Genomic DNA, 15103 nt, shown 5'->3' with positions numbered 1-15103 from the left:
CAGTCGATTATGTCTCAAAATGGGTCGAAGTTAAAGCTTTACCGATAAATGATGCAAAGGCAGTGCTAAATTTTCTTCATAAGCAAATTTTCACAAGGTTTGGAACACCTCGGGTAATCATAAGTGATGAAGGATCGCATTTTTGCAACCGTAAGTTCACTTCTATGATGCAGCGTTATAATGTGAATCATCGAGTAGCTACTGCCTATCATCCGCAAACAAATGGTCAAGCGGAAGTGTCTAACAGAGAGATAAAGCGTATTCTAGAGAAGGTTGTTTGTCCGTCAAGGAAGGATTGGTCTTTAAAGCTCGATGAAGCTGTTTGGGCTTACAGAACAGCATACAAAACTCCACTTGGGATGTCACCGTTTCAGTTGGTGTACGGTAAGGGATGTCATCTACCGGCGGAGCTTGAGCATAAGGCCTACTGGGCATTCTAATTATTTAATTAGATTTAATTATTAATTGATTTTAATTAATTATTTAATTAGATTTAATTATTTAAAAATGATTTAAAAATTCTGAAAAATAGTTTCGAGCTTTAAAATATTATTCTAAATTATTTCCAAGGCTCGAGAATTATTCTAAAATTATTTCGGAGCCAGAATGGGCCAACCGAACCCTGTTTATTAACCCGAAATTGATCCAACGACCCGTTTTAATTTCGAAAAATGTTTTAAAAATCATTTTAAATACCAGAAAGCCTATTTATGACCCGAGACTTCTTTATAAATAATATATCATTGATTACGTGATGTATTATGTGCTATATGTGACTTGTTAATTGACTATCGGTCTATATATTCGGTGTTTACTTGATTATTGCATAACTTACAATCCGTTAATCGGATTTGGGTAAAACGAATGGTAGATAGAAGTATGTGTTGAATAGAATTCCATGAGTAAATTATTGATAGATGCTTATGATATGTGAGCAGAAGAGGCAAGACGTAAGAAAGGGAAACAGATAGTTGAAGAGTAAGACGGTTGTGATTGGAAACGAGTGCAGTGTAGTAAGCTAATATCAGGCAAGTGTTCTAAACTTTCTCGAGATATTGTAGTACTTGATAATCCTGTGATATTGCAAGTGCTTTGAAGCACAGAAACCTAAATCCTGATTTCAGTTATTATTTTTGAGCCATGAATCATATTCTTTCTAATCCATTGATTATTGTATACCCAAACAAGAACCACAAATCTACGATACTACTCCACAAATACATACAAACTAAATACCAAACACTGAAATGAACTATTATATACTCAAACCATGGTATCTTATACTTGGAAAGACCAAATCCTTGAAACCCTGAAACGTTGATTCCTTTGTTATCCAATTCTTTCATTACCCAGCATCCAAGCTTTTAAATTGCCTTATTGATCCTTACAAGGATTGAAACCCTTTCATTGTTAAACATTTATTGTTGTTAATGATTTCGGTTATTGTTTATTATTGCATATTCTGTTATTATGTTAGAATTGGATTGTTTTTATAAAATTGTGGACCAGATTCGTGGTCAGACCATATAATGGTCAAGTTAGGCCAATGTGAGCCTTGGATCCAGTAGTTAGAGCAATGATGTGTGCCTTGCTCGGGGTTAGTGCGTGACTGATCAGCAGCCTAACCTTGGTTTTTAAATTAAAAGTATAATATCCAATTCTAAATCATAATCCATTGTTCACTTGATATCATAACCATATTCATCTGATGATCATTATTCTCAGTTTTATCATTGTGACTTGCTGAGCTAGTTAGCTCATTTGTGCGATGTTGTTTATATTCTTTCCAGTTAAAAAGGAACCAATTGGTAAAGAGGATCCCCAGTCCAGCGCGAGAGCTAGGGGTTCAGGTTGAGAAAGCGGAGCTAGTAGACTTCTTTTGGAATAATTTAAGTTTGTAAAAGTTTGTAATAATGTTTAATACTCAGTTTGAGTTTGAAATAGTTGGGATTTGAACGGTTTGTAATATATTAGTGTGTTTGGCTTGTGTGCATACTTTAACCTGTTGCGGTCCGTGGTGGTTGGTAAGTAGGGTCACTGCATATATTATTATTATCTTTATTATTGTTATAAGCAGGTTATAATTAAGGTGTGTGTGTGGACCCCAAACTTTTGACCCGGGTTTGGAGGGCGCCACATGAGTAATATTATTTGAATCTGAAAAGCAATTTGTGGAGAGATTTATGTTACCAACAAAGTTAGTAGATGATGGTGTGGTGACTAATTGCTGAGAATTATTTAGCATAGACATGAGCTGAGAGCACATCTCAGGTGTGATGCTTGGGTTTGCAGCAGGAGTCTTAGCAGTAGAGTCAGTGTCTGATGAAGAAACTTCAGCCTGAGCAGCTTGGACAACCCTCTTGGGCTTTGTAAACTTGAAGTCTACAGGAAAACCGTGTAGCTTGTAACACTTATCCATAGTGTGCCCAATTTTATTATAGTAATTACAAGTGAGATTAGCCTGTTTTGGACCAAAACCAGTTCTCTTGGTATACTGAGAACTTGGTGGTCTGAAAGAGTTCACATAAAGTGAAGCAGAATCAACAATGAACTGTACTCTTGAGTGAATTTCCCTCAGTGTTTCCTCTTGGAGAAGTATGCTGTAGACTTGACTCAGTTTTGGCAATGGCGTCTTCATTAAGATATAACCATGCAAAATAGTATATGAATCATTCAAATCCATGAGAAATTGTATCACCCTTAGGACTTGTTGAAATTGAAGAGTTTGGTTGATGCACCACATGCGTAGCCACAAGTGCAAACAAGTCGGGGGATAGAGAATCAACATCATCCCACAACATCTTTTTTAGGTAATGAATACTACACAGAGGGGGGGTGAATGTATTTTGGATTATCTTTAAGCTTTTTACACTGTTATGGATGTGGTGTACAAAGTAATCTAACTTGTAGAGATAAAGTATTTTAACAGGAATAATAAGACATGCACATTAACACACCATCTTCAAAACTCACTTAATTTTATATTAAAATCAAGTATGTCTTGCTACAAATTTCTGGGTTCTTTGTTGATAAATAACTCAGCTTCTTTCTTGAGAGAGTTACAAGATTTTTTAGATCTATTTGTTACCATTAAAACAAAGCATCCAGTGCTTACTTTATAGAACAGTAAACACAGGTTTTACACAGCATGCAATAACATGTACTAAACCCTAATTTATGTTAACTAAAATTTTCTATTTCTGGCTTAGTTTATCTTTGCAAATAGTACATGTCTGTGACTTTACTTTGTCAGTTAATCTTAGCCTTTGATCTTGTACTCTTCAAGCTGCTTTTTGTAGACTTTCCAAATCAGTAATTGATTTGTTTGTTGATGGATAATCTTGGATCTTTAACTTATCTGCATTTTATACTTTGAGTTTTATATCGAAATTTTCAGTTTGAACTATAGAGAACTGACATCTCGATAAGTATAATGACTTATCGAGATCTTTTAGTTCTTTACAAGTGTTTTGACTTATCAAAATCTCTGAGTTCTCGAATGTGAATCTTGACTTATCGAGATCTCTGAGTTGTCGAATATGAACTTGACTTATCGAGATCTCTGAGTTCTCGAATGAGCTTGGCTTGTCGAGGTCTCCAAGTCTTTGCATGTAGAATTAACTTTTCGATATCTCTAATCTTCATATCTTCATTTTTTTATCGAGAACTTTGAGTTCTCTAATGCAGAAATGACTTGTCGATATTTTCAATATTCATATCTTCATTTTGGCTTGTCGATATCTCTGAGACTTCTCTATAATCTGTTTCTTGACTTCTCGATAAGTCATTCTGGAGTTCTCGAATGACTTCTCTATAAGACTTAATCTGTGACTTGTAGATTTCTTGACTTAGAATGTTTTTCTCAAAACAGATTCATTCAACTCCAAACTTCTTCACAATGTCTCTGAGGCATGATCTTCATGATCTTCTTTCAGAGTTTATTCTTAGGCTTGAGACTATTTACAGAAAAATACTCCAGTTTAATCTATTCACATTTTTACACACTTAAGTGATACAATACAAAGTACAAACTTAGATTATCATACAACTTACTTAGGGCTGTCAATTTGAATTAGTCTTGTTATAGTACAGGCATGTCTTTGTACAACAATCTCTCCCAATTCGTGAGAAAATTACTTATCACAAATTCATGCCTAGTAACAAGACTAGCTCCAAACTACAATGAACAATTAAACTTTACATATAAATTGATAGAAGTACAACATTTATACATAAAGAATTTCTTGAGTTTGACAGATACATTCATTACTCAAATTTCTCATCTCCTGTTTCTTTTATAATGAGGTCCTTTAAATTTACAAGAACTTCCAGTTCCTCTATGGTATGTGTCCCTCTTAGAGCTTCTACAAGTTTGTGTTTATCGGCTAATGGATAACTGTCCAAGAAACTAACTCTTATTCTTGAGAATCTGCCAGCCTTGATGTTTAGGAATTGTCCATCATTGGTAACTCTACTCATCCCCTTTGCCTTGAGATCTTCAGATCTTTATATATATATATATATATATATATATATGTATGTATATCTCCTCAACATGCTTTCTTTTCATCTCCTCACTTTCAGCCTTGTTTCTTGCTCTTTCTTCTTCCCTTTCTACCAACCATTCAGCCAAAACAGATCTTCATGCCTTGGTTGCAGAATCCTTATCCTTCAGTGAGCTTATCACACTTTTGATCTTTGTGGGTGAAAATGTGTCCATTAAGCTTTTGCTAAGAAATGTGAAGGTTCCATCCTGATAGTAGATTCTTACTTCCCTTAATGATACAATCCAAAGTCTGACCATTTCTTCAGCTAATTGTTGAAAGTAGTCTTCATCTGAGATGCGCCAGTTTAGAGGTAGAAAATCACTTTGATTAAAAAAGTTCCGGATGGACCTCTCAGTAACTTGCATTTTTTTTGGTTTTCTCTCAACATATTTGTAATGAAGTTTAGTTGGTGGCTTAACATAAGGTAGGTTTGAGATTTTCTTTAAAGATGTTTGGTTTGAGGTGATGGGTATTTTCAGAAGTTTGTTAGCAGTTTGTTTGTACAAGAATTTAGGTTTTGAGGTTTGAGGTGGTTTGGTGTTTGAGTTAGTTGGCTTAGTAGGTTGAGCTTGGTTGATTTAGATATTTATGGTTTGTTGTTGTGGTTCCGAGCCATCTTCCTTTCTCTTCTTCTTTCTTTCATCCCCTTTCTTCTTCTCATCCCCTTTATTCTCATCCTGCTTCTTTTCTTTGCTACCAGTTGCTCTAGAGGATTGACTTGGATTTGAGCCAGAAGGTTCTTGATTATCTTGCTTCGGCTCATCATCATCCTTGTCATCCTTTAAATTATATTGTACGTTTGGGAACATGGTTACAACATTCACAAGGTACCTTTCAAGGATTCTGATCATTTATTCATCTTTAATTTTCTTGTGCTTTTTGCGTTTTAGATCAGATTGAAGTGTCATAATCAGGCTCATATTACCTCTTACACAATTCTTAGGAACAATGAAGAGCTTGTATTTCTTGGACTGAGAACAGATGTAGGACAGACCTTTGCTTGGATAGAGATAGGCTTCAGGAAAAGCATCTATCTGAGCCTTCTTGAGTTCATATATCAATTGTGTGTCCTCTGGAATGACTACATGTACCTTGTCAATCACTACATCCAGCTCAGATGCTCTCAATTTCTGAATATTGGAGAGCGACACCTGTAGATATCTGTCCAGTCCACTGTCATTCACATTAGCTACAATCCTCTTTTCTAGAAAGTTATCAACTTTGACAATCACCACTCTAACGAAGTTGATGTTGTTGGCCAATGCTCTTTTGTAAGTGATGTAGTTGTTGTGGACAAACAGACACCCTCAAGCCTGCTAGAAGTTCATTAAATTCTTGATCTTGACAGGGTCCTTCTACAGCTTTTAGAAGTCTTTCCTTTCCAACATCTTTAGAGATTTGAGCTTTTGAAGAGCTTTGACCAGTCTTAGTAGTAGATATCAATTTTCTAGGCTCCGTAGATTTAACAGCATCCCCAGATTGTTGAATCCTAGCTTTTATCTCCCCCTTAGTCTTGGGAACAAGCATGAGTAGGGGATTTGGTATTTTTGGCCTCACAAACTCAGAAAGTGCAGGCAATGGAATGTTAAGCTTTCCCATGATAGCTCCCAAAGCCATTTGCATTTGTAGATGCTTGTGGGAGTCCACCAAGGTCTGAATGTCTGCCTATTGACTCTGCACCATAGTAGTGAGAGCTTGTACTTGAGCTGTGAGTGAGTCATTGGAGGACTGCAAAGTGGAAACTTGTTCTTGAAGAGCTTGAATTTGTAAATTTGTGGATGTTGAAGCAGGTTGTTGAGAACTTGAGGGAAGAGAGGCACCAAAGTTGTCTTGGACAGTTTGCTTGATTCCTTTCATAAGCAAAGCAGAAGGCTTATACCTACTTTGATGAAGCTGATTCAATTTGGATTTTGTATTATTGAAGTTGAATATGTGATGTTGAACCACTTCATGCAAAGCTATGAAGGATTGTATGAGATTTTTGACATCCTTTTCTACAGTAGTCAAATCAACTCTGGCTATTTGATCAGAAAAATGTTGGAATTTAGAGGTAATTGTGACTTGAGAAGGAATGATCTCATCCATTTTCTCTCTTACCAGCTTCCAAACCCTGTCTTCATGACCAGACAATTTTATTTCTAATGCTTTACCAAACAGGTGAAAATCTTTGAGTTGAGCCTTGTGAACCTCATTAACTGCATCATAGACTTCTTCAGGAGTTAAGGTCTTTTCATTGCTTCCCAGTATGATCAAATAATCTTCCCTGAATTTGTCCAAAACAGCTTCTATATCAAGACTGTAGTCCTTGTTCAACCAATCATCACAGTTGCCATCTTGTTCAGCTTTATTAACAATATTAGCTTGTTGTTCTTGGACCTCTGTCTGATATGTGAGCATTATGGCTTGATAATCCTGGTTAGACATATCTGAAGTTAGCAGCTGTTGAGAGATTTGAGCAAGTCCGGACAACTGATCAACTAGAAGATCATCAACAATTGTTGGTTGAGCTTCAGCTGCTTGTAACCATTGAGAGATGAGGTGTTTTTTTGGTTGAGAAGTAGAAGGTTGATTTGAAGGATTAGAACCATTTGTGAATAAGGTCACAGTTTGACTTACAGATTGCTCTGTGGTTTTGACAATTTATTGTTCCTCACTTACTGTGGGAACCTCCACTTGAATTGGAGGGGAGTTAGCTAGGTTACTATCATGTACTCTAGCCTCAAACCCTTGCTCATTTTACAGTGAGCTTGCACTTGAATGTCCTAACTTGCCTCCCCTATAGCAAGATCATTGACAATTATACTCCTAACTTCAATTGTGAATGCAATTTCAGCTAGAGTTGTGAGGGGAGTTGTTTCTGTAACAGGAACCTCCAATTTAATTGGAGAAGATTTAGATAGCTCCCCCTCAGGAGTACTACCCTCAAACCTTAAAGCCTATGAAGGTTGATTTACGCATAAAGGTGCATCTGTAATTACCATGGGGTCTTTAGTAAGAACTGATGGATCCCCCATGTTTGTGATGGTTTCATCAAGGTCTACCCCAGCTAGTAGCCTCTCCCCATCTAGATGTGGTGTCTGGGTGGTGAGAACAGTTTCTTGAACCATGTTACTTGAGGTTGGAAATACTTGAGGATTGGATTCAGGTGTTTGACTGTGAGATGAAGAAATTTTAGAAATCAAGTTTTGAATCTCAGATTAGAGTGTTAGAAGCTCCCCCCGAGTAGAAGAGGGATCTTAAAGTGATGTGATCTCCTTGTGTGTGCCATCCTTATGTCTTCTTTTATACACTTGAATTTTTTCAAGTGATGGTTGTGTAGGCTCTTTACAGGGTGCACTAGGGAGAGTGCTGTTTTCAATAGAGACACCCTATTGAGAGGTTGCCCCTAGAGTCTGTTCTTGTCCCTGTTTTACAACTACATCCTTTTGGGAGGATGCAGAGGTGGCTTGAGTGGTCAACTCAAAGTTTTTATCCTTCTTTGGTTTCTTTTTGACCAAGGGTGACTCAGTTTCCATTTGTTCCTCACCACTCTCATTAATGATTATCAATTTTTCCTGCTTTCTCTTCTTTTTACTCATTTCCCCCTTTTGACAGGATAAAGTGGTTGGCTTCCTAGCTTCTAGTGGTACAGAAGAAGTGGTCTCAGCTTGGGAAGGCCCATGTTGGTTGTCCTGTGTTTGTACTTCCACAGAGACATGAGCCATAGCTGTACTAGATTCAACATTTGACCTCATGCCAGGCATGGGGTAAGGGTAAGTCTTAAACCTCTCCATCATGAATGGAGTGATTTTTAGGCTTACAGTTACCTTGTTCTTTACAGTAAGTGAGCCAAATATAATTTTGGACACTTGCTTACAATTTCCTATTTTTGTGTTGTCTATACCATTAAGCAAATGTATGTCTGATACTTTATGATATAAAGTAGACATAATAAATCTAGGAAAGAAAATTTCCTTACCTCTGACAACTAGGGGCATTGTGAGCTTGATGGCAAGTTCTTTCAGGATCAATAGACCAACATTTAAGTGTCTATTGTGGGCTATGGAGAACAGCAGCTTCTGCACCACACTTGATATGTTGTCATACCCTGTCTTTCTTCAGGTGAAGGCCCTCACTATAGAATCAAACAAGAAGAACCATTCTCTCCTCCGATTTGTTCTGTTCAGACTTGCTAGGTTGATTCTTCCACCATTGTTAATGAAATCCATGAACTCAGCTAGCTCATCCTGTGTTGGCATCTCCATCAGATTTTCAGTTGGAAGACCCAAAGCTACATTCGCATCTAACTCATTGAACTGAATTTGTTGGCCTCAAATTGAGCAAGTCACCACCATAGATACATAGTTGTCATGCATAACTGTCCTTACTACAGCCGTTGTCCAGAACTCATGCAGGACATCCAAGTACATGATTGGGTTAGCAGTTAAAGCATCTCCAAGATATGATTCAGACAAAAACTTGACAAACCCCTTGAAAGAATCAGGGGCCTGATTAACATATATAAAAACAAGGTAGTTAGTTCCATTCTTGGGGATAAAAGATCTAACATTATTGAGTGCAATTGTTGTTGAGTAAGAAAGAATATGTAAAAAAAATGAGAGAGAAAAAGCTTGAAACGAGAGATATAGGTTTGGATTTGAAAATTAGGCCACTTAGAGATCTCGAAGGCGTAAGGATGTGTATGTCAAGATGTCTGGGTATTTATAGTAAAAGGTAAATGACTTGTCGAGAACTCAAAATAAATGTTTGGAATTTGTTTATCGAGAAGTCATATTAGAGAAAATAAATACATATCGATAAGTTATATTTCTGAGTCTTAACGAGAACTAGAAAAAGATTTATCGAGATGTCAAATAAATACCCAGTTTGTCCAAAATGGACTGAATTGTTTCCAATTTATTTGAATAAATCAAAATAAAATAAGAATGATTTTGTCAAAGTATTTTACTAAAATAATTTATTAAATTAAATTATCCCAGTTCTGAGTTATTTATAAGTCTAAAATTGTACTTGTAGAGAACTCTGTAAGTTAACACTTATAGAGAACTCTACAATGACTTATCGATAAGTCATAATGAAGCCTATTGAGAAGTCCCTCGAGAAGTCAGAAAATTGACTTATCGAGAACTCACTCGAGAAGTCTTAAATGACTTGTCGATAATTCAACTAAACTTATTGAGAACTCGGTTCTCTATTATTTTGATTACTTTGATTTTGCCTTGTGCTAATTTTACGTATTGAAAATGCAAATCAACATTTAGACAGTTTTCTTAGAATTTGAAAAATTCCAAGCTAAATTTTGAATTTTGAAAAACAAATATACAGATATATCTGAAATATTTATAATTGATATTCCATTCAATTTCCAATTAAATGAAATTAATTTTTATTAACTAGAAACTAATTTTCTGTAAAATATTAGCTGAGTTCTTGTCTTAGGATGAAGAATTTAACATTCCAATTTCACCTACAAGTCTAGTGACAGTTGCTTCATCCAAAGGTTTAGTAAAAATGTCAGCTAGTTATTTTTCCGTTGGAACAAAAATGAGCTCAATGGTACCGTTTGCAGCATGTTCTCTGATAAAATGGTACCTTACATCAATGTGCTTTGTTCTAGAATGATTAACTAGATTAGCCACAATAGATATAACACTAGTATTGTCACACATAATTGGGATTTTGTGTAACACTAGGCCATAATCCATTAGCTGATTTCTAATCCAAAGCACTTGAGACAACAACTTCCATCAGCTATGTATTCAGCCTCAGCTGTGGAAGTTGACATGGACTGTTGTTTCTTGCTATACCAGGATATAAGTCTTTGTCCAAGGAACTGAAAGCTTCCACTAGTGCTTTTTTTGTCAACCCTGCATCCAGCAAAATCTGCATATGTGTATCCAATAGTTTAAAACCAGTTCCCTTATGGTACCATAATCTCAAGTTTGGAGTCCCCTTCAAGTATTTGAAAATCCTATTTACAGCCATCAAATGTGATTCCTTTGGATTGGCTTGAAATCTTGCACACAGACATGTAGCAAACATGATGTCTGGTCTACTAGCAGTTAAGTACAACAAAGATCTAATCATTCTTCTATAACTTGAGATGTCTACACTCTTGCCCTTTCTATCTTTATCCAACTTTGTAGTTGTAAACATAGGTGTAGATGCAGGTGAACAATCAACCTTATCAAACTTTTTCAATAAATCCTTGACATACTTGGTTTGGATGATGAAGATTCCATCACTTCTTTGACTGACTTGAAGTCCAGGAAAGTAACTCAATTCCCCCATTATACTTATTTCATATTCACTCTGTATAAGCTTGGTGAATCTTTGACAAAGCTTTTCATTTATAGAACCAAAGATAATATCATCCACATAAATCTGAACTAGGATCATATCATCACCATGCTTCTTGTAGAAGAGAGTCATGTCTATTGTTCCTCTAGTGAATCCATGTTTGATTAAAAATTCTGACAGCGTGTCATACAAAGCTCCAGGTGCTTGTTTTAGTCCATAGAGAGCCTTGAGTAACTTGTATAAAAAATTTGGAAATTCTGGATCTTCAAAACCAGGTGGTTGTTGCACATAAACTTCTTCTTCCAACTCACCATTAAGGAATGCACTATTTACATCCATTTGATACACCTTGATATTGGATTGTACAGCAAATGTAAGAAAGATCCTCATTATTTCAAGTCTTGCAACTAGAGCAAAGGTCTCATCATAATCATTTCCTTCCTCCTGTGAGTAGCCTTTTGTAACCAACCTTGCTTTATTTCTGATAACAATTCCATTCTCATCTATTTTGTTCCTGAACACCCACTTTGTTCCAATTATACTCCTGTTCTTTGGTGCAGGAACCAATTTCCAAACTTTGTTCCTTTCAAACTGACTTAGCTCCTCTTGCATAGCAAATATTCAATCAGGATCAAGTAGAGCTTCTTCAGTTTTCTTTGGCTCAACTTGTGAAAGAAAACATGCATGAAGACATTCATTTGTAGTTGCGCTACTAGTCCTCACTCCAGGATTGGGATCACCAATAATTGCATATGCATTGTGACTTCTATCCCATTTCCCTGTGTGAGTTTGCTAACTTGTGTTTTATGCTTCTTCTTCATTATTGGTATGATTTCCATAGTTTTCTTCTCTTTTTCCCCCTGAGTTTGTGCTATCAAATTCAGTTGTTTGAGATGAGCTTCCATTCTCATGATTCACTTGATCAGTAGACTCTTCATCAATTATGTGGTTTGTGTTGACTTCAGCTTCATCATCAGAATCACTATCAATGTTGAGATTTTCAAACTTTAGGGCTTCAACTTCATTTTCACTAAGGCATTCCAAGCCTGGACATTTGTCATTATCAAAAGTAACATATGTGCTTTCCATAATCTTCTATAGTTCAATAACATAGACATTATATGCAGTTCTTTCTAAAGAATATCCAAGAAAAATTGCCTAAAAAACTTTAGAGTCAAATTTTTCCACATATTCAGAGTTGTCCTTCAAAGCATAGCACTTGCTTTCAAACACATAAAGATGTTTCACAGTAGGCTTTCTTTTAGATAAGATTGAGTAGGGTAACTTGCCAAGAACCTTGTTAATGAGATATCTATTTTGAGTGTAGCATGCAGTGTTCACAACTTCTTCCCAAAAACTTGTTGGCAACTTTGCATCTTGCAGCATTATTCTAGCAGCCTCTACTAGTGCTCTATTCTTTCTCTTAACTACCCCATTTTGCTGAGGTGTTCTAGCAGCTGAGAATTCTTGAACAATGCCCTTGTCTTTGCAGAATTTAGTTAAGGTTGCATTCCTGAATTCTGTTCCATTATCACTCCTCAATCTTTTCACACAATTCTGATCTTCATCCTGCTTCTCAATCTTCTTGATGTGCTCAAGTATGATATGTGGAATCTCATCTTTGGAGTGCATAAATTCTACTCATGTGTATCTTGAGTAGTCATCCACCATCACCAGTGCATATCTCTTTCTTGAAATTGACAGGACATTAACTGGTCCAAATAAGTCCATGTGAATAAGTTACAAAGGTGCACTTATAGAATTCATAATTTTACTCTTGTGACTTGATCTTTTCATTTTTCCGTTTTGACAGGTATCACAGACTTCATCTTGGGTAAACTCTAGATTATGCATGTCTCTCACCAACTCCTTTTTGACTAGAGTATTGATTGCCTTGAAATTCAAGTGAGATAGTTTCTTATGCCATAGTTTGCTTTCATCTACAGATGCCTTGGTGTAGAAGCAACAAATTCCATTCTCATTTGCTGAGTCCAAATCTGTAACAAATAAGCTTTTTTTCCTTGCTCCTTTCAGAGCAACTTCACTAGTCTTTTTGCTGATAAAAATGCATTTTCCTTGGTCAAATGAGACTTTGAATCCTTTGTCTGCAAATTGACTAACACGAAGGAGATTCACTTTAAGACCAGCTACCAGTGCTACATCTTCAATGAAAATATTTTCAGAATTCAATTTGCCATATCGCATTATAAAACCTTTGTTGTTGTCTCTAAAAGTCACTAATGGCCCAGCCTTCTCCTCAAACTGTGATAGCAGGGCCATATCACCTGTCATATGTCTTGAACATCCACTGTCTATGATGCATATGATTTTCTTCTTTTTGTCCTGCACACAATGATGATTAAGTGTGTTTAGCAACCCAAACAATGTTGAGTACTTTCTTCTTGTTAACAGAATGAGTTATTTCAGAAAGAATAGTGTTCATTGACTGTTGTGCATTTTTTCCTTTTTAATATAGACCCAATTTTTACTTCTTTAAGGGCTACTCTCAACTTGTGGAAACTTTTCATCACTTTCAAGTTGCAAGGGATGCAATCAAACTTATCACAGAATGAGTAGGGACCATTTGCATTTGCTTCATTGTACTTGCATGCTCCTTCTACTTGCTTGCTAACAACCTTTTTACAAAGGTGAGTTAGATGATTTACTGAGCCACATTTTTGACAATGCTTCCTTGGAGCATCTACAATAAATGCAAAGTCGTTGCTTTTGTTTATCCAAATTTTCCCATTTCTATTCTTCTTCTTCTTTCTTGCATCTTCAGTCTTTACTTCCTTGACATGTGTCTTGAAATCTTGGTTGACCATGGGCTTCTTTTCAACTTTGGAAGTTTGAGTCGTTTCTATATTTTTCTTTTCATTATCTTCATTAGCAATTTATTGATTTATGATCAACTCTTCTTCACTGAAGTCTAATTCAGATGCCTTGAACATAGATGAACCAACCTTTCTTAGCATAGCTGGGACATCTTCATTTTTAGCTGCTTTTTCTTTACCACCTACAACTTTCTTGTTGCTATTCAAGGCATCATAATCAAGACAAATAGCTATGTTAGCACATGGCTTGTTCTTCTCATGAAACTGACCAACCAACTCAGATGCATTCCTGAAAGACTTCAACTTTACTTCATTCTTTTCCAGCTTCTCCCTCAACACAACTTCAATTTTAGCAGCACAATTGAGGTTGTTTTTCAGATATTCATTTTCTTACTTGACTGACTCAAGCTCCACAAACAGTAGATCCAAATTTTCCTTCTCACTCTCAAGTTTCTCATTGGCTTTTGTTAGCCTACTGACTTCATCAATAGCTGCTACCACTCTAGTGTGTATATGGAACATCTCTACATTCATCTTTTCCACAATCTCCTTATATTGACTAGCATTTATATCAATAGTGGTTAGAGTTGGTACCTTTGATTTTGAAGTGGATGCTTCTTCATGCTCAAAAGCCATTAGTGCATATTTTCCAACTTCTTCATCCTCATCATCATTATCAGTGTCATCCCAACTCTTTCCTTCTGTAATATAGGTTTTTCCATACTATTTCTTCAAGAGAGCTTCATACTTTGCTTCCAATTCCAAGTAAGCTTTATCATTCCTCACCATTTTGGGCTTTCTGTATTCAGTAATAAAGTGACCCAACTCTTCACAATTGAAGCACCTTATCTTTGATCTGTCCACAGATCCTGTTTTATAGCCACCTTTTCTAGCTGAATTGTACTGAGCTTTTGGTTTCCAATTATTGTTATTAGAAGATCGTCCATTACGTTTGAAAAACCTTGGCTTCTTGACTCTTATGTTGAAAAATTTCCAAGCCAAGTAAGCCATGGATTAATCCATTTCATCTAGCTCATCCAAGGTATAATATTCATTTTCCTCCAGTTCCAATACAACTTGCTTCTGAGGTCCTTTGTTCTTTTGTTCTATAGCTTGAATAGCTGGAACTTGATCTTCTTGCTCATCTTCACTTTCTTCTCTGTCATTCACAATCAAAGCACTGGAACCATCAAAAACATGTCCATGATGTGCTTTCAATGACTTTCTTTGCAGCATTGCAAGTTCATAATTTTTCAAGATTCCATTTAGAACTTCCAAAGTCATTCTGCTTAAATCTCTTCCTTCTCTAATAGCTGATATTTTCTGTTTAATATGGTCAGGAAGAGCTAGCAGGAACTTTAGGTTAACCTCCTCAGCTTCATAATATTTATCATGTAGCTGCAAGTCATTTATCAATTTATT

Source organism: Apium graveolens, chromosome 9 (assembly GCF_009905375.1).
Source record: "Apium graveolens cultivar Ventura chromosome 9, ASM990537v1, whole genome shotgun sequence".
In the NCBI taxonomy this organism is placed as follows: domain Eukaryota; kingdom Viridiplantae; phylum Streptophyta; class Magnoliopsida; order Apiales; family Apiaceae; genus Apium; species Apium graveolens.
This window is presented reverse-complemented; position numbering follows the sequence as displayed.